The sequence below is a fragment of the Coturnix japonica genome, chromosome Z (genome assembly GCF_054131305.1).
Source record: "Coturnix japonica strain WE chromosome Z, WE-NBRP24, whole genome shotgun sequence".
Taxonomy (NCBI): domain Eukaryota; kingdom Metazoa; phylum Chordata; class Aves; order Galliformes; family Phasianidae; genus Coturnix; species Coturnix japonica.
The window spans coordinates 57,913,779-57,940,315 of NC_140702.1; the positions used below are offsets into that span (position 1 = coordinate 57,913,779).

The window sequence follows — 26,537 nt, forward strand, 5'->3', positions numbered from 1 at the left end:
GGTGACTTTTGAAGATCTCCAAGGAAGAAGCCTCCACAAAAGCATTGGGTAACCTATTCTAATGCTCTGTCACTTGCACAGGAAAGTGCTTCCCAGTGTTTAGAGACAATGTCCTGTTCTCCAGTTTGTTCCTGTTGTCTCTTTCCTAGTGTAGGCCATCACTGAAAATAGCATTGTTCCATCCTATTTGCACTCTCCAATATTTATAAACATTGATGAGATTCCCCTGAGCTTCCTCTTCTTCAGGCTGAGCAGTTCCAGCTCTCTTGGGCTGTCATAGTAAAAGGTGCTCCTATCCCTTCATCACCTTGGTGTCCCTCCTTTGGACTCCTTCCAGTATGTCATCTCTTGTACTGGGTAGCCCAGAATTGGACATTACTTCAGGTGTTGCCTCAGAATTGCTGAGTAGAGGGGAATGATCACCTTTCTTGATCTGCTGGTGATACTTTGCCTAATGCAGTCAAAAATACCACTAGTGTTCTTAGCAGTTACAACACATTACTGACTGCTATTCAATTTAGTGTCTACCAGAACTCCTATGTCTTCTTTTTTTGCGGGGTTGCTTTCCATTTGAGTAGCCCTCAACATATACTGATGCCTTCCTGGGTGCAGAACTCTGCACTTGTTGTTGAACTTTATAAGAACAGTATCAATTGGTCCACTCTCATCCTTCAGACTAGTCACTTCATGATAGAAGCTCATCTGGTTGGTCAGACATTATTTCCCTTTGATGAATCCATGCTGACCACTACTTTCTTCTCCTTTATATGCTTATTTGAAAATGCAGGCATTCCCTTGCTAGTCTGTCCGTGCTGGAAGTGACCCTGCAGAAACCTCATACTGTTGATTTTGTGGTAATTCCCTGTCACACCACTCCATGCCCCTTTTTCAGCAGCCCTCTGGATCACTCCTTCATAGGGAATCTGGTGCTGATGAATTTCTTGCAAGAAATCAGGAAATTCACCAAAGAATTCCAGGCATTTTGCATGAAAGAAGGAGTTAGGGGAACAGCAATAATCAAAACACAAGTCTAAATATTTAGACAGTCCTTGTAAAGTTGAAGAAATTAGGGGTAATTGTGGGAAGCAAATTCTCTGAGTGCTTTTTCTTCTCCTCAGTGCATTTTAAGTAGAAGGCGGCAATAGGGAAAAAAAAAAAAAAAAAAAAGTAATTAGTCCTAAGAACACTTGAGTGACTTCAGAATTTTCTTCATACTAAGTGAAGAATTCATGCATAGATGAAGAAATGCTTAGAGGTCCAAGAGTACTATAGTACTTTGATTAGCATAATTACATCATTTGCTATGTTCACCAGGACCTGCATGACCTACTGCCCTGCACCTGGCAGTAAAATCTACTGCTGGACAATTTTAAGTTCAAGCTCTCTAGAGTAGCTTCTATCCTTAATGAGATATTCATCAAATACTATGAGCTTTCTTCAAAGTTATCTCACTTTTGCTGCATTTCATTAACAACAAGTGACCTCAGAAACCAGAACATACTTCTCAGGTAGGTTTCTCCCAAACCATAGACTCCTATAATATTCAGAACTATCCCCCTAACAGAAAAAGTCAAATCTCTACTTCTCTCTTTTACCCAAATCATCACAGTCAGTGACAGAGGGCCTCAGATGAACACCAGACAAAAACACTGCCTGATTTTAAGCAGCTAAGAAGAAAATGGAGGTGGGGATGTGGGAAAAAAAAAAAAAAAAAAGAAAAGAAAAGAAAAAAAATGAAAAAAAAGAGGGTGAACATTGTGAGCTATAGCTAAAAATCTAAATTATGTACTTATACATATTTACACAATGAAATATGGAGAAGTGTTTAAAGGGAGACCCTGTAAACAAACTTTATATGAATTTCTCCATGAAGCCTGCTATAATAAGGAAAAGGCTCCAATAATTTTCAGTTCTGCTTGACACTAACTTCATTTCTACAAGTTCTTCCACTGCTAAATAAATACCAGCTGAGAAAGTTTCACACTTCAAGAAAACTCACAATATGCTTTGAGAGCTGCATAGGAGCACAGTATTACATTCTTCTTTATTACATTCTGTAGGTTATGACACTATACAGGACTTTAATAAAAACAGCTGGTGGTCTATTTCTGGCATTCAAAGTTGAATACTTTCCTGAAAACTTGATGGTGAGGAATGAGAGGGATGACAAAAGAAGAATAATTCATATTTCCAATTACAATCACAGACAAAGAAAAAAAAAAGAAGATAAAAAAGCTCACAATACTATAATCTTAGTCACATTATTCAAACCATTTACTTAAATATTACAATTCATTCATTTTCAAAATCTTCTTATTAGTTGATGAGGGCAAATTTGAATTTGTCTTCTTTTACTAATTGTTTGCAGTTTCAAAAATGCAAATGTGTATTAAAAAAATTAAGAAAAAAAAAAAGAGAGAGAGAGAAGGTTAAAAAACCTTTGTCATATAACTTCAAAAGTAACCTAACAGAGCTCCTGGAAAGAGTTCAGCAAAGGTAAATAAGATGATGGAGTGTATCTCTTCGTCATAGCAGGAAAGCTTAAGAGCCACCCAATAAAGGTTAATTGCAGTGATTCTGGGAGAAGAGTAAAGTGGGCACAATGAAACACTAGTGACAAAGGTTCTCTCTGAACACTGGGAAACATTTATTGTGTAGATGAGCAAGCAGTGGAATAGCTGAGCACTCCTCAGTAAATCTAAAGACAACATCAAGTTGAAAAGAAGTGTTGAACTGCAGAGGAATCTGAATTGGCTGCACTGATGGGCTGCACCCCACTGTATGACATTCAACCAGCTAAAAGCCAGGCACTTCTCCCCAGTTGTAACAGCTCCATGCAGTGGTGCAGGCTGGGAGATCAGTTTGAAAGCTGTCCAGCAGAAAAAGACTTCTTGGTGCTGGTCAAAATCTATCTGAACACAAGCCAGACATGTGCCAAGTGGACCAAGAAGACCAGTGTCTCCTGGCCTGCATTAGAAATCAGGTGGCCATCAGGCCTTGGAAAGTGACTGTCCTGTCCTTGGCCTGCTTATACAGAATGCAGTTCAAGTACTGTGGCCAGCTTCAGGCCCCTCACTTCAAGTAGGGTATGGAGATTCTGGAGCTCATTCAGAGAAGAGCAACAAAGCTGCTGAAGGGACTGAAACATAAGAACTATGACTGACAGCTGAGGGAACTAGAGTTGACTGGTCTAGTGGAAAGGAGGGGAGACCTCATTGCTCTCTACAACTTCCTGAAAGGAAGCTGCAGACAGATGGGCATCAATCTCTTATCTGGTAAAGAGTGATAGGATGTGAGGAAAGGGCCTCAATTAACTCTAGGGAGATTTAGGTTGGATATTGAGAATAATTTCTTCACAGAGAGTCTGATCAGGCATTGCAACAGGCTGCACAGGGAAGGAGTGGATTTGCCAGCTCTGGAGGCACTGGAGACCTATGGATGTGACTCTTAGGGACTCATTTTAGTGGTGGACTTGGTAGTGTTAAGTGGAAAGTTGGACTTGATCTATAGGGTCTTATCCATCCTCATGATTCTGAATTTCTATGAAAAGGCCACTAAGGTAAAGCAGCAAATGGAGTGTCTCTCCTATGATGGAAGGCTGAGAGCTGGGACTCTTCATCAGGAAGAAGGCTCAGGGGATCTCATCAAGGTGTATGAATATCTGAAGGGAGAGTGCAAAGCAGATGGAGCCAGGTTCTTTTCAGTGGTGACCAGTGACAGAAGAAGAGGCAATGGGCACAATGGAACACAGCAGATAGAGGTTCAGACTAACACCAGAAAACACTTCTTCACTGTTCAGGAGACTAAACAAGACAACTTGACCATGAATGCAACAAGGGGCAAGTCCTTCCCTGACAGTCCTCAGTGTTCTGGGCACTCTGTAGTGACACCACCAGTGTTCCCCACTTGCACTGCAGGAATACAGAGCTCAGGAGCAGCATAGCCCCTGGCAAGTCCTGGATCTTTTTTTTTTTTTTTTTTCCCCTGTTCTTGAAAATAGGGGGTTATGTTTCTCCTTTTCCAATCAGGAAACTTCAGCAGATGGATAGTGGCTCAGCAAGTTCATCTTTGAGCTCCCTCAGAACCCAAGGATAGATTTCGTTAGGTCCACTTCTCCATCTTCAGGTTTTTTAGGTGGTCTCGAAGCTCATCTTCACTTACAACAGGGAGATCTGCCTCCTCCCAGTTCTTAACATTGCTTCCTGCAACTTGGGTGATGTGGCTAGAGCCCTTGACAGTGAAGACTGTGGCAAAGAAGTCACTGAGCACCTCAGGTTTCTCTGTATCCCTTGTGACCATGTCTCCAGTTTCCTTCCAGAAAGGGCCCACATCCACCCTGACCTTCTTTTTATCACTGATATACCTCTAGAATGTCTTCATGTTCCTCTTAAAGTCCCTAGTTAGAATTAATTCTGTCTGAGCTTTAGCTTTCCTAACCTGATCCCTGGCTGCCTTAACAGCTTCTGTGTAGTACTCTCAGATAACCTGTTCCTGCTTCCACTCCCTATAGGCTTTCTTTTTGAGCTAGTCCAGGAGTTCCTAGTTGATTCACCGAGGCCTCCTGCTATTCTTGCCTGCCTTTCATCTTGGGATGCACTGCTTCTGGGCTTGGAGGAGATGGTCCTTGAATACTGACCAGCTTTTTCAGGCCCCTCTTCCCTCCAGGGCTTTTTCCCACATCACCTTGCCAAACATTTCCCTGGAGAGTTCAAAGTCTGCGCTCCTGAAGTCCAGAGTAGCAAGTCTGCTGTATATCCTCTTTGACACCCTAACAATTTAGAACTCCACCTTTTTTTTTTTTTTTTTTTTTTTTTTTGCAGCTGAGGCTATCCCTGACCTTCATGTTAGTCACCAGCTCTTCCTCACTGGTGAGGACAAGTTCAAGCACAGCACCTTTTCTTGTGGATTCCTGTACTACTTGGAAGAGGAAGTTCTCAACAACACATTCCAGGAACCTCTTTGTTTTCTGTTGCACTTTAATACTGTCCCTCCAACAGATATCAGGGTGGATGAAGTCTCCCATGAGGACCATGTTTTGTGAATGTGAAGCTGTTTTTATCTGTTTATAGAGGGCCACATTCACTTGGTCTTCCTGATCAGGTTGCCTGTAGCAGACCCCTACTATAAAGTCTCCTTCCCCTGTCTTCCCTTTCACCCTAACCCATTAGCTCTTTATCAGCTCCTTGTTTATTGTTATGTGGAGCTCCATGGACTCTAGGTAGTCACTGATACAGAGGGCCCCCTCCCCTTCTCCCCTCTCTGTCTTTCCTGAAGACTTTATACCATCTATTGCAGTTGTGTGAGTCATCCCACAATGTCTCATGATGCCAATGACATCATAGCCCAATAGGAATTCACATGCCTGCAGCTCCTCCTGCTTGTTCCCCATGCTCTGCACATTGGTGTACCAGCGCTTGAGTTGAGCTCCTTCTGAGGCTGATTTACCAATTAGAGTTCCCTTATCCCATGCCTTAGGTGCTGTCTTACTGGCCTGTGATCCAGCTCCAGGCCCAGGGCATCCATTAGCACCATCAGCCTTTCAGGATGATTTCAGGATCCTGACCCCCAGCAATTCTATCGCTTTAGCCATCCTCATCAAATTTGGAAAGCTTGCTGCCAAATATGGTCTGCCCAGATTAACCTCATCATCCCACAAAAGACCAGATTTCTCAGAATTAGTTTTGTGATGTAAGTAGCCAAAGCCCTGTTCACAACAATACCACTCCCTTATTAACCATTTACTGATTTCTCAATTCTGTCAGACCTTTCCTTCCCCATTTCCCTAACCTGGAGGACCGACAAGAAGATTACTGTTATCCCAAGTTCTTCACTGCTGCTTCCAGCTCCTTGTAGTGCCTCTTGATATTCTTCAGATTACTGACAGTTGTGTCACTGGTGCCTTTGGGAAACAGCAGCAGAGTGTAGTAGTCTGTGGGACGTACAAGGTCTGGCAGTCTCTCTGTCACACAGTTGATAGCAGCCCCAGGAAAGCAGCAGATCTCTCTAGATCCCAGGTAAGGGCAACAGATGGATGCTGCTGTACCCCTCAAAAGATAATTTCCCACCACTATCACCCACTGCTTTTTCTTAGTTGCGGTAGTTGTTATGCATCAGGGAGGTCTGGCTGCCTTACTCAGTCCAGACAACTTACTTGTTATTGTTTCTTTTTCCTCCTCAGCCTGGAGAGCTGTGAAGTGGTTCTGCAGAGGCACCTCAGCCTTCGAAGCAGGCTTTTTCCTCTTGTTAGTCTTTCTCACAGCAATTTGGCATTTCTCATCACTGTTTGTTTCCCCTCCAGCTGGATATGCCAGCAGGGGAGTTTGAGGCTGTTTGGCCCCAGACTGTGGATTCAGTGCAGGCTGCATGTTAATCTGGCTGACTCTGTCTCTGCCTCCCTGTTATCACAACATCCGTTTGACTGTTTTCCCGTAGGTCAGTCAGCTGTTGCAGGACGTCCTTCACCTGGGCACATCTTACACAGGAGAGTTTGCCATTCGCCTCTGCTCTGGGAGTAAGGTCTGGCCAGTTCCCACAGAGCATGGTCTGCAAAATGCTTCTTCCTTTAGAAGCTCCATCTGAGTGGAGGCATTTGTCATGACCAGGGTAAGTGGTGCATACCCCCCTGCCAGAGCTGCAGCCCAGGTCATCTAGTATAACCATTGATGCATCGCCTACCACCATCCACACAGACTGTGTCCCTCAATGACCATATGCTACATCTCCACACTTCTTGAACACCTCCAGGGACGGTGACTCCACCACTTCCCTGTGAAGACTCTTCCAATACCTTACCATTTTTCACTCTTTCTGAAACAAAACTTTTCCTAATATCCAACATTACAATGTTCTTCCCTTGGAAACCCAGCATTATTTAGCCAAATCTACCTTTTTGACTTATAAACACTCAGCAGGTTAAGGACTACAATAAATGACACATAAATAAGTGCTAAAGAATCAGCCTGAGCCTGCAGGCAGACTCTACATGGCCCCTGTTGTCCAATTGCTCATCTTCAGCCAATTCAGACCAACAGTCATTATGACTGTTTTATCAAGGAGCATATCAGCCATCTAAACACAAAGGGAATCCTTTATATTACCACTGTGGCACTCCATGGAGCTGAGATTCTGACAGAGAGAAAAGTGAGATCCTTGAGCCCCCTGCTTCCTTCCTCATCCAGCTTCCCATGTTCCCACCTTCAGACCTTCCCCAGGAAAGCTTTTGGGGAACCTCACACATTTCCACAAGCCTCTGAGTGGCGTTTCCTCATAACAATTGCCCATCACTAAATGCTCTTGTCTCATAGCCCACAAGGACTACCCCACCTCTGGAGACAGTGACCTGTGCAGCCTGCAATGCTCTCCCCACTTTGTTTCTGCAGCTGTTCCCTCTTAGGTCTGCAGAAAAGCCCCTTGTGGTCCTGGGAGACACCAAATGGAACATGAACCAGCAATGTGAGCCTGTGGCAAAGAAGGCTGCATTAGGAGGCTGAGACAGGGGATTCTTCTCTTCTGCTCAATGCTGGGGATGCCAGGCCTGCAGGAGTACTGTGTCCGGCACAAGGTCTTTCTCTGTGTTGAAGAGATGGAGATATTGCACAAAAACAGAATCTAGCACAATGAAACTCTCTTAATGCAAGGAGAAATGTACATACACTAATCTTACAGAGTCAGACGGGATCCAAAAAAGGGTACTGGGGTAGCTGGCAGAAGTGCTCACCTAGACACTTTCAATCATTTACCAACAATCATGGACTAGCAGGAAGGACTCAGTAGTCTGGAGGCTGGCAAATATGATGCTCATCTATGAGAAGGGCAGAGAGCAGGATCTTGGGAATTACACACCTGTCAGTCCGACCCTGCTGCCAGGGAAGGTCACGGAGCAGGTCATCTTCAGTACTGTTATATGCCATGTGCAGGAAAACTGAGTCACCATGCTTGGTCTGGTCTTTTCCATCCTATGTGATTCTGTAGCACAGAAAGTATCTGCAGAGGGAGATCTGGATAGACTACATCCACTGCAGCTGTTTTATTAATTGGGACATCAGCCCACTAAGCACAAAATACATCCTGTATTTTATCATGATGGCACTCCGTGGAGACAATACATGCACTTAGTAGGTAGAGATGTGAGCTCTTGTTTAAGAAACGTGTCTCACAAAATCTTCTGACAAAACTCAGCTCAGATACAACCAATGCCAAGTATTTACAGATTTAACTTAGGCTTTAAAAAAGAGTAGCTGATGATGTGAGATATTCCTGCAGGACTGTAACTTGTTACTGTCACTCGAGTTCTCCTCATCACTGAAGAAGACTATTTCGGTCAGCAAAGTCCATCACTTGACTTCCTATTTCAGTCTAAAGCAGTTTCTAAATACTTACAACTTTTAATGAAATCATATAAACAACATTTTAGTATACATACTTTATCTACTGTTTTTAAAAAGATTTATTCTACACATTCCTCCCTTCAGTGCAGTGTAATATCTGAACAAAGGGCATACAGAGATTAATCTGAAAGTTACAAATGCCAGCAGCTGTGCAATATATAAACATTCAATAAAGGAAGAACAACAAAAGTAAAGAACAAAGTAGGGTAGGCAGTACTCCACCATGGGTAAATATCCAAGTATTTACCACTACATTCTTCTCAATATGGCAATGTGTATTTTTACTATAGAAATACATACAAAGATCTGCAGATCTTTTATCTTTCGGTCAACAAAGAGTGAGCCTGTTCATTCTAGAGATGCATACTAATGATAATAACCTTTATTCTGCAAACTGTTTGGGGATAAACTCAGATACATGTTTTTCTTTCCTGTTTGCCCCAGTTTTTGCTGGCTAGAGTCAGGACATCCTTGTTATTTATTGTAAATTATCATATTTTGTTGACATAGTGCTATCTCAGGTCTCTGTGTCTATGATAACTGAGTTAGCCCAGAGAAAATCCCTTTTTTTTTCCCTCTTCCCCCTCCCCCCCTCCCAACTTATTTCTAAAAGAATTATCAAACTTAGCCATAACCCATAGCCTTAGAACTTTTGTCCCTATTTCATCTAAGGAACACAAGTTGTTTTTAGGGAAAAATCACTGGGAAAAATATCTTCCCACCAGAGGAATTATATCCCTACCAAATACAGGGTAATAGGTACTTTCCTAAAAGCTTAAGTTGGGGAAATATACTGATAATAGAAAAATAGAGAAGTAAAATAAGATTTCAGAAACATTATTGGAGATAGCTGACGGCATGCACCTGAGCCATCTGCTCTAGGTGACCCTGCTTGATCTGGGTGTTGATCCCCAGAGGTCCATTCCAAACTCAACCTGTAATTTTATCTACTATAAAAGGATACAGAAGATTGTTAACAAAAACATAATATTTTCCTGATTTTATGGTGCACGTACAAGTTTATAGTGTCACAAGTATTAGTTGGATGTTCAACAAAATAGGTATTCTCTCAAGGAATTGAGAGAACTCTGTGCACTTTAAAATATTTTTAGACAGCTCTGAGATACATTTCGAGATGAAGATTCATTCCTGACTTCACTCTGGAGAGGAGAGACTGGATCTAGGGAGATACTTTTGTAAATCTGTCTTGTTTAAACCAAATTATTCTATTCTGTTATCACTTACAATCCACATGGTACAGTGAAGCAGGAAATAGAAAGTATTACCTCGGATTTCTCTTTTTTTTTTTTTTATTTTAAGAAATACAAAATTGGTGGCACTTACAAGATTTACACAACCGCCTTAAAATATTTGGTGTGAGAAATTAACACCCTAATCCTGAATTTAAAGCTTCCATTTCTGCTTAAAAGCTTTTGCAAAGCTTTGAAAAATGCTTTTCAGTGCACACAGGAGTTGGGAGAACCATGTTTTTATTTGAACTAGATTGATAAATAAGTAAATAAATAAAGACTGCTATAAAATAGCTCTATATTAAGGGCAAAATATTGCTCTTTGTACAGAATCTGCCCTGTACATATCAGTAACATATTTCCCAAGAAATGGAATTAAAACCAGATGACTATGAAGCAGAGGGGAACACTAAGCCTGATTTGGAAAGAATCCTTTAGAAATTCAGGGTCCAGATGGTCAGCTGTAGCTCAAGCCAAGCTAATGCATGTACTCAGCTGTGCTTTGTCAGACTACAGCAAACACCTGTGCTTGTTTAGGGGCAACTGTGTAAAACAACTCCCATCTACAAGAGAAAGCATAGCAGAAAGTACTGCCACAGAGGCCGTCATTTAATCACCATAAAACTGGCTGCCATAAAGCCTCATCCCACCACATCTTTGATGCTAGGGGCTTCCCCTCCCAAAGCTTTCTGAAGCTCACAACACATATCTTATCATCCTCATGGAAACAGCACAAGGCTCACAGGATAAGGGCTGTTAACAGTCCTCAGGCTACAAAACCCTTAGATTAAATTCCTTTACTGCTCTTCTCATGTGAATCCATTTTCAGTTGCTGATAAATTTCGCCAAACATTATTTGTTTGGAGTGCCATTTCCCTAAACACAGGCGTGTCCAACCTGCAGGACACATGCGGCTCATGCCATCATGGCAGTGCTGTGCTTTGCTGAGCAGCTGGCCCCAACCTGTGGTGTGCACCTATCTCCCACAGAACCTAACATCAGTGTGTGATCGGCGCAGTCTGAGCTGAAATCAGGGCAGTGCCAGCTCGAGTTGGGAGGGAAGTGTCAATCTGATGGAGGGCGGAAAGGCACTACAGAGGGACGTGGATAGACTGGATCAGTGGGCCAAAGGTAAACTAAGAGTTTCAATAGGGCCAAGTGTTGGTTCCTGTATTTTGGTCACAGCAACCCCAGGCAAACCTATGGGCTTGGAGAGAAGAAGATGGAAAGCTGCCTGACAAAAAGGGACTAGGAAAGAAATCCTGCCGCTGTAGTCAGCATTGATGAGGCCTCACCCTGAGTACTGTGTTCAGTTTTGGGTACTTCAGTACAGAAAGGACACTGAGGTGCTGGAGCAGGTTCAGAGAAGGGCAACAAGGATTGTGAAGGGCTTGGAGAATATCCCCTATGAGGAGAGACTGAAGGAACTGGGGCTGTTTAGTCCAGGGAAGAAGACACTGACGCAAACCTTATTGTTCTCTTCTAATACCTGAAAGGTGATTGCAGTGAGAGCAGTGACAGGTGACAGGATGAGGGGAAATGGCCTCAAGATGAGCCAGAGGAGGTTTAGGTTGAATGTCAGGAAGAAATTCTTTACAGAAAGGGTTGTTAAGCACTGGAATAATCTGCCCAGGGAGGTGGTTGAGTCATCAGTCCCTGAATGTGCTTAAAAACCATTTGGATGTGGTGACATGATTTAGCAGAGCGTTGTTAGAGTTAGGGTAGTATCGTTAGGTTGTGGTTGGACATGATGATCTTGAAGGTCTTTTCCAACCTCAGCAATTCTATGATTTGTTTGATTTCTGTTTCTAAGTTATGGCAAGTTATTTCATGCATTGTGATACACTGGCTAAACACAGTTATGTGAACAGTGAAAAATATGCAGCTGTCCTTTCTGTTTTGACAAAAGAATTTGTGGATAGGTTTCAAGATTGCTGAAATTATTTTATTTTATTTTATTTTTTGTATGTTTGCAGCTCCATTATCAGTGCAGCTGACATGCCTACAACAAGGTAGTTGTAGTGGACTGATATCCCAAATACAGAGCAGGTGCAGGTATTTTTAACCAATAAGACTCTCCTCAAGATTGATCATGATTTTGAGTCATGGCAAGTATTGAACTATGGCAATACATCAGGGAGTCAAAGTGCCTGGAAAGAAGAGATAAAGATTGACATGGAGAAGTGATGGGAAGGATGGAATAACAGAGGTAAGTAGGAATTAAAATCAATATGGCTAATGAGAAGAGAGAAAATTCTGTAATAGACTGACAAAAGGAAATACAGGAGAAATTGTCAAAGGTGAGGACTAGACTGAAGTACAGGAAGAGGAGAGACGTGGACACACAGACAGATGTAATCAGCAGACTAAAATCTTCTTTAAAAAACCTGAATTTAAACCCATGATTCTGCAGAGCAGGCAGAAAGTGTATCTGAAATGGTTGCCCAAGACTGTTCCTTTTCCTTTATAGAGTGATCTGCAGAGTAATAACTGGCAGCAGTAATCCTAAAGTCTTCCTGCAGCTGCATGTTTTCTGTGATCTTCACTTTAGTTTCAGAGATCAGAATTGAAATCAGGTACTGGATGCACAGTAAATATAAAACATCATTGTTTCTTGACTTTTAGAACTGAGTATGGTGTCAAGCCTGCCCATGGCTTTGTTCAAATCTAGGGCTTTCAAAATAATCAGGTTTTAAAATCATTTCATGAAGGGCTTAATACTGTAAATGCTTTTACCATTGTGCTTTTAAAATAGGTTATTTGCAACCTGATTATTTACATGGTCTTATATAAGCTATTCCACTGACTTTTATAGATAAAACTGAGTAACTGAATTCCAAAATTACTGTTTGACAGCTGATGACGTACATATCTGAATGATGAGAAAATGAATTTAAGTAGCAGCTAGGAAGGAAAAAAAGGAACAATGATAAAACCAGTATATTATGATAAGTTGTCATTCTATCACAATGATATGATTTGCTTCTCAATTCAACTGTCTTAATTCAGCCATTAGTGAAACTAATCATCACAGAGTATAGCGCACTAAAACATTTGGTACATGTGTCAGTAAAATTTCACACTCAAAGCAGCACCTCTACGTTTTGATTGTAGTTCCAGGGCTAGAATTATTCCACTCAGTCACATGAATAGTACACTGTATATGCAATGTATATGATATACTGGTATTGTACCTTTTATTAGCCAGAAACAATTTTCTGTTCACAGAATGTCTGCTCATGAATTAACTCCCTGAATCAACATCAGTATGTTACTTCAGATTTCCTAAGGAACTATTGATCCAAATTTTGGACTTTTGACTTTTTATGAATATCAGCTGCTTCCCTGAAGCAACGCTAACGTGAGGAAATCAAACTCTATAGCCCGAGAGATATAGAGCAGCTATGCTTGTTTCAGCGATGTGCACAAGCTGGGTGCAAATCATGAATATTGGTTCTCCAGGAGTTTCACTGAGGAAAGATACTGTATTGACAATATTACTTATAATTATTTCTACATCATCCTACTCTACCAGGATGACCTGGTATTTCAGGAGTCTTTGGGGTGAGAGCCAATGCCCCCCCACCAAACTTTTACCTCCAATGCAGTAAACACTGAATGAGATATTAAATCTGTTATTCTTTGGCCCAGCATAGATTTACAGGCTTCTTGAATAATGAGCACTAGTGCAGCCACTGCCCTCAGGAACCCTGGCCTTCCCTTACTCACTTCATCAAGCTGTTTGGAGCTGTAGCTGTGTATCCACAGTTGGCACCATCCTGCAATTCCTGGGAACGTATGGAGTTCCTTGGCAGTTTGCAGCTTAGGTGTTTGGCAGATGGCTTCTTTCCTGGCAGTCCTTAAGGTGCAAAGTCCAGCTGTAATCTCATATCCCAAATATGTCACTTGCTGCTGAGTTATTTGTGCTTTCTGTTGAAAAACTTGATAATCATTTAAACCAAGAAACTCAGCAAACAGTCCTACAGTCCATTGCACATAGTCCTCTCCTGTTGCTGTGGCATCCATGCACTGCCGTAGAGATCCACCCTGGGATGGAGGAATTCAGGTCTCAGACCAGTTCTCAAACATCATTAACCTGTTCTCACAACTCTGGGTAACACTGTCCTGGTTAACTGAGTCTCTTCTCCCCATATTAGGGTTTTCCTATTCAAAGGCAAATAACTTAGGCTTCCTTTGGCCAAACCAGGCAGAAAAGACATCCTTCAAATCCAGAAGGAAAACTCCACCTACTCATTCCTTAACTTGATTAATAAAGTGCATGGATTTGATGCCACTGAGTGTACGCAATCAACAATTCTATTACTTGCCCTCAAGCCTTGTACCAAACTATAGCACTTGCTGTCCAAAAATTTGGCAAAAACTGGCAAAATTGGAGTATTGCATTTGGATTCACATTCAATTAGTAATCAAAACTCCAAAAAGTCACATATTATTTATTTTGTACTTCTGCAGTCACATATCCTCAAAGGGCACTGCTTTACCTGACTGGGCTGGTTCTTGCTTTTGACTTAACTTCTATTTAGGGCTTCATTTTTGGCTCTGCCAAGTATCCCTGATACCTCCACTAATAAGAGCACCTTATTTAAGATTCCTGTAACTTTTGGGGGTACAAAATTGTTTTTCCTAGTTTGTGTTAAAGTCAAACTTACAGTTTTCAATCAGCTAATACCATTTGATCCTTAGCTCCAGTTTTACTGAATTTAATCTCTGCATCCATTTGTTCTAATATGTCTTGCCAGAGTAACGGTTTTAGCAAACCTCACATGTACAAATATTTATGTACTCCTACTTGTTTTCTCATCCTATATTTAATTGATCCCACAAAACAAGCTTTTTCGTGTTGGGCTCCTACTACTGTTACAAAATCATCTATGGTAAGAGGCACCTGTATCCACCAGAAAATAAACCTATTTATCCTGCTTCCCTAGCTGCAATTTAACCATTGGATGTGCCAGGGTAAACTTCCCAGGTTACCATCATTCAGCTTTCGCAATCAGAGATGGCTCCCTCTCATTCAGTTTGGTAGGATTTCTCCACCAATTTCCCTTTTCCTGCAGTTTGCACACCTTTTGGTCCAGTGGGGGTGGAGCCCTCCCTGGGCTTTTCCAGACTTCCCACTACGTTTTTCTGAGGGAATCTCTGGGTCCAATAGCTCTGCTCTAGAGCCACAACTCTAACAGCTACTGTTATTCACAATTTCCTTACTATCTCTGTTTCCAGTCAGTTTTGTGATTTTTACTCATGTCGTTCACCTCTCTTTGATCCTGACATCCCTGTTACACCTTGCTCATCTTTGCTTTCCTCAGCCTGTGTCCTTCCCAAACTTTTTCACTTTCCAAACTCTCATCATTACATAAATTACTAACATCATATTTCAGTTTCACCTCCTTCTCTCCAGAGGCATCCAGTGATAACACTGGGATTTCGGATTTTCTAAATCTCTGCAGATGAGGGCTATTCTCACTTTCAGTGCCTATCCCCTGCACCTCCCCCTTTGCAAGCAGCGCTATTTACAGCAGCAGACTCTGACCCTGGCTCTCTCTCTCACTCTGTGAGTTCAGTTTGTGGGGGAACAGTCTATGGTGGGTTGGCGGGATTGCTCTCATGCTAGTGAAGATAAATTCATTTTCTCTTTAACCCTTTTTCCTTTGAACACTCTTCCACTATTTGTACCCTCATTTACACTTCCATATACCCTCAGTTGTACTCCCATATACCATTAAAAATTACACTTCCTTATACCATCAAAACACTTCGTCCCATTCCCTTCAAAACCTACAAATCAAACAATACAGTCCTTCAGTTCTCACAAAAACCCTTACTACTGTATAACTTTCCCCCAGCCATCTGTATCATTTGGTTACAAACACCTCACCACAGAACCAGCACTGACCCACCTCCCTCACACCTCCTCACAAGCAGAACACAATAGTACATAAACGGGTTGACACTCATTCCCCAAATGGAACAGGCATCCCTCTATGTGTTCATCATTCCCGTTTATAAATCCATACAAAACATACAAACAGACAGTCAGACAACAATAATCGTTATACTCTGCATTTGCCCTGCAGCTATGCCAAATCTCAAGTATTCAACACACGCACTCGCAATCACACACAATGCCAGCTTAATTGAAATCTGAATGTTTCGATTAACAATAATTTAAAAACACAGTACCAAATACACAGAAAAGATGGTAATGATGATCACACAATAAATAACTCCCACTATTACAGTCAGGAGAACTAACATTATTATTTGACAGCATACCTATTATATCCTGTCCCCATAGGAGGGGTGAACCTAGGTCCGTCCTATTACCAGTCACCTAAGGGAAAGTTATTACTCTTTTCCTCAAGTATGACTTACAGGTCCCCTTCGTGGGAGCTCCCCCAAGGAGCCTTCCCACCCCAGCTGGCAACCCAAACCTTGAGCTCAGGTTCCTCAGGGGAGTGAGCATATGTGCTCCTTCATACTCTGCACAGGACACCTCCTCACAACTTACAAGTTCGCCATTTCTGTACACATACCTAGTCCACTGATGGATGGTCCTTGTCTGTTCCTGTAGAGATTGGTTGAGGAAGGGGAGTCCTTCCAAGAAATATCATCACATGCCAATGGCATCCCCCCCCCTCAGCCAGTCCTACAGCTGAACAGAGGGCATCCAATCTGTGGTGCCAAATTGGCATGCGGAAATCAAATTCTGTATCCCAAGAGATATAGCAGGTATGTTTATTTCAGCAGTACACGCACACTGGATGCAAGGGGGATTGCTCCTCCTAACCTGCACAGCTGTAGGGCAAAAGTTTGGAACAGATATAGGCCGAACTAATACATAATCAATGATTTTCCCAGATTTCATATATATATTCATCATGATATTTCCAAGAACCCCTCAGCATACAGTCACTCCCCCTTGCGCATGTACTGTGAGCAGTGGGGGTCTCCTCCTGGTGGTCATGGGATGAAGGTTCATCATCTTCCTCATGAAGGCTTGTCGTCTTCCTTGTTGTAAAATTCTGACCCTGTGAGAGGGGTAGTCCCCAAACCAATTCTAACTAGCCTTGTGGACATCTTATCACTTAATCACTAAATGTCCTCAAGCTGTTTTCAAAACACTTATCTTTATGTCCTCCACCCCCCACACTGTCCTAATCCCAGCTTGTTGCTATCCCTGTTCTTTTAGCAGCCTCCACATGTTTGCTCCTGTAAACTATCTTTGCCCTTCATTTCAATGAACCATCTTTTACTCTTCAACATGATAAAATATTTCCTCCCAGAAAGGCTGAAACTTGATCCAGATTAAAGTACTTGTGTAGTACTGGACCACATCCAAAACTGTAGATACAAAGCCCTGTATCAAGCCCACAGCAGGTGCTGCAAGCAGCACGCATTCCACAAGAAGTAAAGCATAATCCCTATGCCAGGAAGAGGAATTCCTCATACCCAAAAGGTTTTTCCGTGGGGAACTGCCCTTCATTAGGCAAACATAGCACAGTAAGTTGGTGAGAGCCTGCCTCCCTGAACAAGCAGAGAGATGATCAGGGAGCTGGTCAGTTGGTGTGGAAGAAGGCTGAGAAGCTACTTGGAAAAAAAAAAATACTGCTCTGTAAGATGAAAAGGCAGATGCAGTGGGCAGATTTGTATGCCTGAAAGCCAGAAGCTGCAAATACATTTGAAGGAACAGTACTGTCATCTAGCATGATGGCCAGGGACAACAGAAACAGAGGCACTTCTCAAGGGTCATTCCCAGCAGGAAGATCCAACAAGGGTTCACCAGATTTTCCTCCCTTCGCCTTGGCTTCATACCCTCAAATACTGCTGCTGTATGCTCCTGCCAGACTCTAGAGCACAGTGGACACATCACATTTCATACTATGGAAATTTCACCTTCAGAAGATTTTCTGCAAGAAAGCATAATTTCAACATTATCTCACTTGCTCTCTTCAAGAGATGCAGAGGGGGAAGTATGCATGAGTATATATTCCCATGAATAAATAATAACATATATAAATATATATTTATACATACATTTTTCCCCTTCTAAAAGCCTGAATAATATTTTTAGGCTATAGAACCCAAAGCTGAGCAAGATTTGTGCCGCAAGTCCAGAGTTTACTTCATCTCTGTTTCGTTAAGAATTCTGACACAGCAGCCTTGCAAACAGCTACCATTTCAAATAAAAAATAAGTAAATAGATATATAAATCAATCCCACTAACACCACCAACTTTGCTTGCTATCAAAAAGCATAATTATAACTTCTAGTGGCCACCTTGCAGTGAATTTTGATACAAAAAGTCATGAAGAAAGAGATTTTAGGGAGAATAAACTTTGAAGGCAATAAGGGTGTTTTTTTCCAGAACAGGCCATCTTAATGCTTGCACAACACACGTGGTAAATTTCTTAATATCTCTGAACGTGGCAACTGTGATGAGCCATGAAAACATTCTGAGGATGAAAATCTTCAAATGAAGAGAGGAATTTTAAAGTAATGCTCCACATAGCTGAGACAGATCAAGACTATCTGAGACCAGGGATTATATTAAAAACCTTAGTATCTTAGCCAGCACTGTAAAGTATTTATAATGATTTTATCACACATTAGTAACAGAGTTGGAAGGTGATATTTTGCTCTTAAGCTGAAATGAAACTTACTAAGAGATAGAATTAAAGCTGGTAGCTGAAGCTAGAGGAAAATAATATCCAAAGTAAGCAGGTTTTTTCCCATTTAGAAACAGCATGTAAGTGTAGCATTTCAGAAAGAAGCCAGTGCAACGTCTCCAGAAAAACCAAGACTTCAAGCCATAAAGCATTGCCTTCAAATCTCAGTACAATTGCTAAATGCATTCTTAAGAGAGGAAGACATTTCCCGGCTTTTCAATTAATGGATTCTGAAAGTGTTGTAGCATACATTTTTCCAGACTCATCCTCACACCACCAACTACACCAACAACCATTGCAAAAAGTCCTACAGAAAAATGCCTTTCCCCTCCATTTCTGATATTGCATTTATTTTTTTTTTAATTTTATTTTTTTTTCCCTATTACAACCCAGAATAGAAAGCCCCATAAGCCCATTACATGATAAAGCTATTTTCTAGTGCTACCTATATGTATGATTTTAAATGCTCTCTGCCATTATTCTTCTTGCACAGAAATATTTCTAGAAAACTGCCACTTGCTCAGCCTGTATTGCACTTTTTGGGAAATGCCAATAGTATCACTCTCTTCCTGTGGGTTATCCTACATAACAGCATTCCCACAGATCAGCACAAGACCAGGCGACTGAATGTGAATGTTTTCAAAAAGAACTTTAGTGTTATTGCTGTGAGAAGGCTTCAGGAAATGGCTGTAATGACTGAGGTTTATGTTCTCAAACTTTGTTTTGCAATCAGGAGACTGTTCAGAGCAACAGGCTTTGCAAAGAGAGAATTGCATTTAAATAAAAAATCCACAGTGCTGATTAGCAGAACATCAGGTTGATGATCCAATACCTTTTCATTTTAATTAAATGTGTGGCTTATCAATAGCCGATCTTTTCACATCTCACTTAATTGTTTTACTGTATACACACATGCTGTGCTATATCTATTATATGGGAATCTACCATAAAACGGGTCAGTAATTAACAAATACCCCTCTCTTCATAATTAAATGTCTTTATAGAAAACATCAATATGGAGATAACAGAGGCAAATAACAGACTTTATGTCCCTCAAGTTCAAACATAACACGCAGATAGAAATTTTATATACCAAAAGTCTGGAACAAGGCCAAGCTTTTTAATGGTCAAACATAGGTGGATGTAAAAACACATTTGCGCCAGACGCTGCGAATGCCTGGGACATCACAGATCTTGCCATCTGTTTAAGTGGATGAGCCACAGATGTTCAGGCCTTCATGTGAGTTGAATCCAAAAGCCGTATAGAGCATTCAGACACTGAAAAGTAGAAAGATTAAAAATCCAGCCCTTGATTTAATTTAAGAGTGGTTACACATCTAATTTGGATTTTATAGCTTTCCTGCATGTGGTGATTATTTATACATGTAAGGGTCACCGCACCACAGCAGTTTTATGTCCACATACGTATCACAGAAAAAAGAAAGTAGAAAAGGCATTTTCATACAAATTTATTTCCTCTTCTGTATTGCTTTACTCAGGAGGCAGGTAAGAAGAGGCATAAGGATAGAGATTAATACAGATTTGTTGCCTGTAAATTAATGAATCTTCATCTCTTACCACCAAAATCCAAACTTCAAACTGCTTAAGAAGGATCAAATCTCTTCATAGCAAGACAAAAAATAGAAAGACTACATTTACAATTTGCTTAATATACATTTTAAACACTAATACTAAAAGCATTACAGTGCAAATTGAATGAACTCTTACATCTACAATTTAAAAACAGCACATAAATTTAGCAAAAAAGTAAGATTTTTATCTGTAACTGTGTATTTTTATATGCATACAACACACACATAACTCAAAACTTTGTTTTGAGGTTATATCATTATAAATAATACCTGCAAAAATCCACTTATTTTTATGCTATAGAAATGATGATGCTAGGGAGATTTATGTTAAGTGAAGGCCTATACTTTAGTCTAAGACAGAATAAGCAAAAGGGAAGTACAACTATTGTGATGAACCTCTTGACTCAGTCTGAAAATCTTGAATAGTAAGAGCAAATGACTTCCTCACTCCTCTTGTCTCAGATATCTACATACAGTGATCAATTGCAATTTAAAAACAAACAAATAAACAAAAACGGTAGAAAGATATAAAGCTTCAGGCAAAGGCATAAGGTATAAAGCTTATTTCAGGCTCTGCCAGCTCAGTTTATGCATCAAACTGTCCTGCAACTATGCAGGACCTACAGCATCTCCATCTGGAATCTTTTCTGTCAGAGGCCATGGAGTCATCTTACTTTTCATCCTCCACTTCAGATTTTAACTTTCCCTCTGGCAACTTCCAAACACACATCAAGCAGAAAGAATACAGATAATACCAAGACACACATTGCTATTTCTCTCCTTTTATCATCTTTCAAACCTATTACTGAACTGGATTGATTTTAGATTTGACCCTGGTAGGGTTCATACAGTATACTTGCAGCCTTCACTGAGAACCTCTCATGATGAAAATTCAAGAACATTTTTGGTCTTCATGGGCTTAGCAGCACTGGAGAGAAACATGAGATCATATATAGGATATGATGCATCAAACGAAAGCTAACGGACTGTGAGTGTGCTTTAACTCAAATCCCAGGCTAATACAGACGTGAGCTTTGCTGGATCTCTGAGTCACTGAGGCAGGTAAAGTCTCTCAGCAGACTTTTTAATGCAGAAGACAGTATCGTTTCTAATACAGAGAACAGCAAGTTCCAGCGAGACCCTGAAGGAACAGTGAGTTCTCTGCACAGCAGCCAGCAGCTCTGCTACTTGGGGAGAGAATGTGTTACTGCCTGAAAAGCAAAACGCATCTGTATTCTCCTTTGTGCAGCAGCACTTACTTTCACTCAGGCACACAAGAACAGTTTGTAACTTCTTCAGATGTACAAAATGAAACCAAAGCAATCCTATGCTTGACCCTGAGACTGTGAATACATTCAAACAACCTGCACTGTTTTTGCTGGAGATTTCCTTAATGTACACAAACATTAATGCTCACCTGAGATGAATGACAACACGTACAACTTTGAAGTCACTCACCATATTACCTTTCTCAGAAAGTCAGTGTAGCAGCATTATACAAGCATGCCATAGCTGCCTCATTAGTAATGCTACCTGAATATTTTTCTTTTACCCTCAGGGCAAAGATGTGTCACATGCTTTGTTTAAAAGTATAAAACAATATTTTCAAGATGCTTTGAAGATACTCATTTGAACAGATAATTTTAGCTTCAACATTCCCATTTCTTTCCTTTGATTTCCTCCTATTGCCAAATAAAATTGGAACTTTTTTTTTCCCTGCAGACTTTCTTCTCCTCTCCCCTCCTCTCTCTACGAACTCAACAGCTTTGAATCTGATGAGTGCTCTGCCAGAACACATATATCACAGATACATCTATGCTGTCTTAAGAGGATATAATGTGTTATTGTTCTGATGTGGTTACATTCTTTTTCCAAGGCTGTTTTAACTCCTAACAGTCAGCAAGGAAGAAAGCAACACTTCTCTCATTTAAAAAGAATATATATATTTTTTTTTAATTTATCTTCAGCTACTTATTTTCCAACTCTGATATAATCTTTGCATTGCACAGAGCTAATTTAGGAATGTGAACTGATTGCTGTAAAAAAAAAATAATAATAATAATAATAAATAAATAAGAGAGAGAGAAGTAAAAATTCAGTTCACTTTAGGCAAAGTTCACTTTTTTGCGTGTGTGAACTCTGAATTTCTTGTTATGAGCCCTTTATGCTTTTTGTGAAAGATAGATGGTAACATAAAACAACAGCAACCCAAACGTTTTGATACATTATTCCATGAAGCCAAAGCATTTTGAATTTGTAAAACCAAGGTGCACAAGAAGATTTCCAAGATAAAACAGTGATGTTCTCTAAGTTACTTTCTGCTATAATTCAAGTAATTACATTGCAAAAGCAGTGGAAGACCCTTGCAGGTCCTCTACGTGTTTGAATATGTGCTTAATTCCCAGCACTTGGGACTTAAGTCTGCAGGGCTTGCACCGTTATGTGGCTTTGTAGGACCGCTTTTGGCAGTTGTCTGCATGAAGGGCAGGGCCAAAGATAGGCACATTTTTTTCTGAAGAAGAAGGAGGTGGTTTTGTTTGCCTGTTTGTTGTTTGTCTGCTTTCAGTTTTGGGATGAAAGCTTCTTCCCAGGGCTGACATCTGGCACTATGAAGCACAAACGGAAAAAAAAATGTTTTACTGGCTGCAAATGGTTTACAGTTAACTGCCATCAGGAGCCCCTAACACAGACACAAAGCAGGATTCATTGTGTGCTGGACTGAGCAGACAGTTCTGAAAATTCGTAAGCTAAATGTTTACGGAAGAATTTTCCAAAGCACATTGGAGATTTTGCATAAATCGTCTTTCTGGATTGGACACGTGAGCTTACACTGATAACTCAATAGCACAGCAGTGCAGCAAACTTCAGTTTAAAGGGGACTTTAGTTCTTTCCATAAGCTCTTCCAAAAAACATACAAAACCATTTCTTCATCTGTACCTTGCATTCAGTCAGTAGGGCTCAGGGTACTGGTTATACCCAAGCTATAATGAGTATTTTTTCCTTGAATTTACACAGAAAAGTTTCTGGCACGTCCTAAACAAGAACACAAGTCTGAGACTCTCTACTAAGCAACTGGGAAAAACTTTTGGAAGAGTTCTGAAAAACATAGCTCTTTGGGCTTCCTAAAGTGGATGTAAAATGCTCACTTAACAAATCAGGGGACAAAGTTTCCCTCAAGAGAAGAGTGTATAGTCCAGCAGGCACCAAACTCAGAATTAGGAAAACAAATATACATTAAATGGCACAAGATTCATTGCATATAAATTCTGCTTTAGTCCTGAGAAAAGACTTGATTATGTTGCTTACAACATATCCATGCTGCTTCTAGGATTGAGCAGATGCCCTAATGTGGAACACCAATACCCCACTTCTTTTTCTTTTTCTTTATATGTCAAATACAATGTTATTGAGCAGATATATCCCAGGATTTCATTCCTCCTTGAGCTGCTGACCTGCCATGACTTGCCCAAGGTTATGTTTAAACCGTGCGTACTTCCATCCTGTGCCTACCATCATGTTTGGTTTATAATCTCGTAAGGGCAGGGACTGCCTTTTACTACTTGTTTGAACAGCATCCAGCACAAAAGGGCTTTGATCCAGCCTGTAGGCACTGCTTGCAGTATGTTAGATTTCAAATCTTACCTAGAGAATTCTGTATCAGTAAAGGTCTGGTACTGAAACAGTGCATGTACTCAGCTTCATGTACTCAATTTTCCACGCCACCCCTTTTGACATCGCAGCACGCATATTGCCTTAAAAAACTAACCTAAAATATTAATGATTTTTTTCCATAAGTTAGTGTATCTCATTTCTGTTGACCTCAAGTAGCATAGCCCAATTCAGACTTAAATAACATGACTACATTAAATGAATAACATTCATTTAATGGAGAAGTGACATGTGACTTGACTGTTCAGCCCACACCACCACACTGTCCAAGTTTTGCATATGTCACCGAGTAACAATGCTAAAACAAACTTTTCACATCTTATGATTTCTTATTTCAGAAATATTCATAGAAAGAGCAGTTTTTACATCAGCTCACTGATTGCATACCTTCCTAGTATAATGAATTTCTCAATGGCTTAGGTTTTGTAGTACATTTATAAACAGTATAGCTATTTACTATACCCGACCAGTAAGGTAAAGCTGACAGAAGTTATCACAAATACTACCTGTGCAAGCAAAACATTTTTTTGTTCAACTTCATGAAGTGATTCAGAGGAATTTGTTTTGCTGAGCCACATCCAATGCTAGTACTTTCAACAGTGTCACTACAGAATTGACTTTCATTCTGTGGCCTGCTAGATTCTCAGAATTGCAATGCAAGATGTGCAACAGCAGCATTGCGTTTGCTGCAGGACGGTGTGACTGACCTTTTGAAGAAATATACACACACATCTTCCTTACAAACAGATCAATAAGCATAAGGCTACCAATACAAAACTGTTCTACTTCAATAGTGATCATAAACTCAAGAGTTAACTAAAATGTAACCAAACACTATGTGAAATTAGAATTGTACAGTAAGGGATAACTGAATTGCCAATGCTGCATTCTTATTCTTCTCTTACAGAAGAGCAAGGTTTGCTTACAAAATGGACTTTACAGAAGTTTTGCAAAAGCATTTTAAGCCCCTGGAAGCTATCATACTCACTACACTGAGTGAGTCAGCTCTCTGAAGAACTTCTGCTGTTTTAGAATTATCTGCTCACACAAATCCAACTGAAAAACTGAAAAGTTACAGCTTCAAGAAGGAAAGCTGATAAGAAATAACGAAGGCTGCTGTCCTGCCAGCAGAAAGTATGCAGTTCTTAGCAGAACCTAAGCTGTTTACCCACAAATGCTGGCTTTACTGCACCGCACAATGAAATTATGTTTCCAGTAGAAAAAACAAGCAGTGTGGAAAGTCCTTTAGGTGAACTAATGCATTTATAGCAATGGATATGACCTCGCAGCATTTACAGGAGAGGTGTAGAGCACTAGATTGGTAGCTTTCTAGTTTCTGATTTCAATCTACTGCTCCATTGTTTTAAGCCCCAGTCACACAGGAAACCAACCAGGGAGTCACTGTGATAACTCCATCAGATTAAACTACAGATCCTGAACAGCATTTCCCACTGGTTTCTAATTCAGTGTGCGGAGATTCTGTTTTTAAATGTGTGAACACCAACATGCTGGCATTCAGCTTACTACAGAAACAACCCAAACAGCTTAAGAAAAGCACTACAGCACCACATGAAAAAGAGAAAAGAAAAAAAAAAGGGGGGGGGGGGGGAGGGGGGAGGCTAATTAAGCTATATAGTTGTTTTAAATACCAGATGTTAACACCACTGCTTTGCTGTTTATTTGTTTCTGTTTCATTGTTTTGTTTTTTATCTCTGCTCTTATGTAGAGAAGACAGGGGGGGGTGGGGGGGGGGAGAGGAGGGAAATGTTTGTTCTTTATAATAGAGTACATGAGGAATTTTGTGCATTCCTTCAATAGCTCAACCACAATTACTAGTATACAGTGTACAAACAGTACGAAAGCATAAAACACACCATACGCCTTGATTAGGTACAAGCAAGCTGTAATGCAGCATCACTGTGTTTTACTGTAGAAGCACAAATACTGTGAGGAACAAACACAGCCCGTTTCATAAATGAATGAACCCCAACTGCACTGACCACATGCAACATGTTGAAACAATGTTAACCCTAGCAAGAGGAAAGCTACAAAGATAACTGTACATGAGATGATACAGTACAGAAGTGCAATTCTTAGTTGCTAATGAACTACATTCTAAACACAAGCATTCTTGTTTACAATATATAATTATCGAAGTTGAAAAAGTCAAAATTACTCACAGAGTCCTGAAGATGCAATAGCAAACTATCTAAGACAGGAAATTCCAGGGCAATATTACAAAACAAGTAGGAATAAACACGCATGAAGTCAGGAACTGACAGGCCTCTGGATTACTGCAACTGTAGGAATCATGCTCATGCATGCTGGCTATAATTTATGAAACGGAGCCCAGGAAACAACCAATCGGTTAGCTCCTCCTAACAAGTCCAACTGGCTACGAAAAGCTGGAAGTGCGGCACAGAACAATGTAGAGGAGCTATCCCACGTATTAATCTGCTTATCCGGGATTGCTTTCTGTGTGGAGAAGGAAACACGAAACAAGGAGGGAAAAGGAAAATCACAGCTCCACAGCTGAAATAAACAGGATAAATTTCAATCAACAGGCAGATCTTCCATTGTGTTCAGATACATAGAATTATATTCAAATACTTTGGTATCAGACAACACATTTCAGAAGAGAACTGCCCTTCTCAGGAGGTGATTTTTATTTTTATTTTTTCTTACATGTTGTTGGCAGAAACATATGCAGACCGGATTTATATTTCCTATGCAATTGTTCCAGTGCTATCCTGCTCTTAATTTAAATGTAATGTTACTGCTAAATGTGAAAAGCCCTTCCATAAAATCTGATGAGAGTGAGATTTTTTTTTTTCCCCTTTTCTGACCACAGGTGGCTGCTCGGTGCATTAATGAGCAGCTCTTACCAAAAAACCATCTGTATGGTCCATTACATTTCAAAGTAACACAGAGTTTCAGATTTAAAGTACCAT

At 40.5% G+C, this 26,537-nt stretch overlaps 1 protein-coding gene across 1 annotated transcript in view; it reads right to left on the reverse strand.

The window, feature by feature from the left end:
- PDE4D (phosphodiesterase 4D) overlaps positions 1 to 25,899 on the reverse strand; it is a 550,822-nt gene extending 524,923 nt beyond the window's left edge. The window contains exon 1 of the mRNA XM_015848747.3: positions 25,767 to 25,899. The gene's annotated coding sequence lies outside the window, so the exon portion shown is untranslated. The remainder of the gene's footprint in view (positions 1 to 25,766) is intronic.
- Between the last annotated feature and the right edge of the window lie 638 nt (positions 25,900 to 26,537).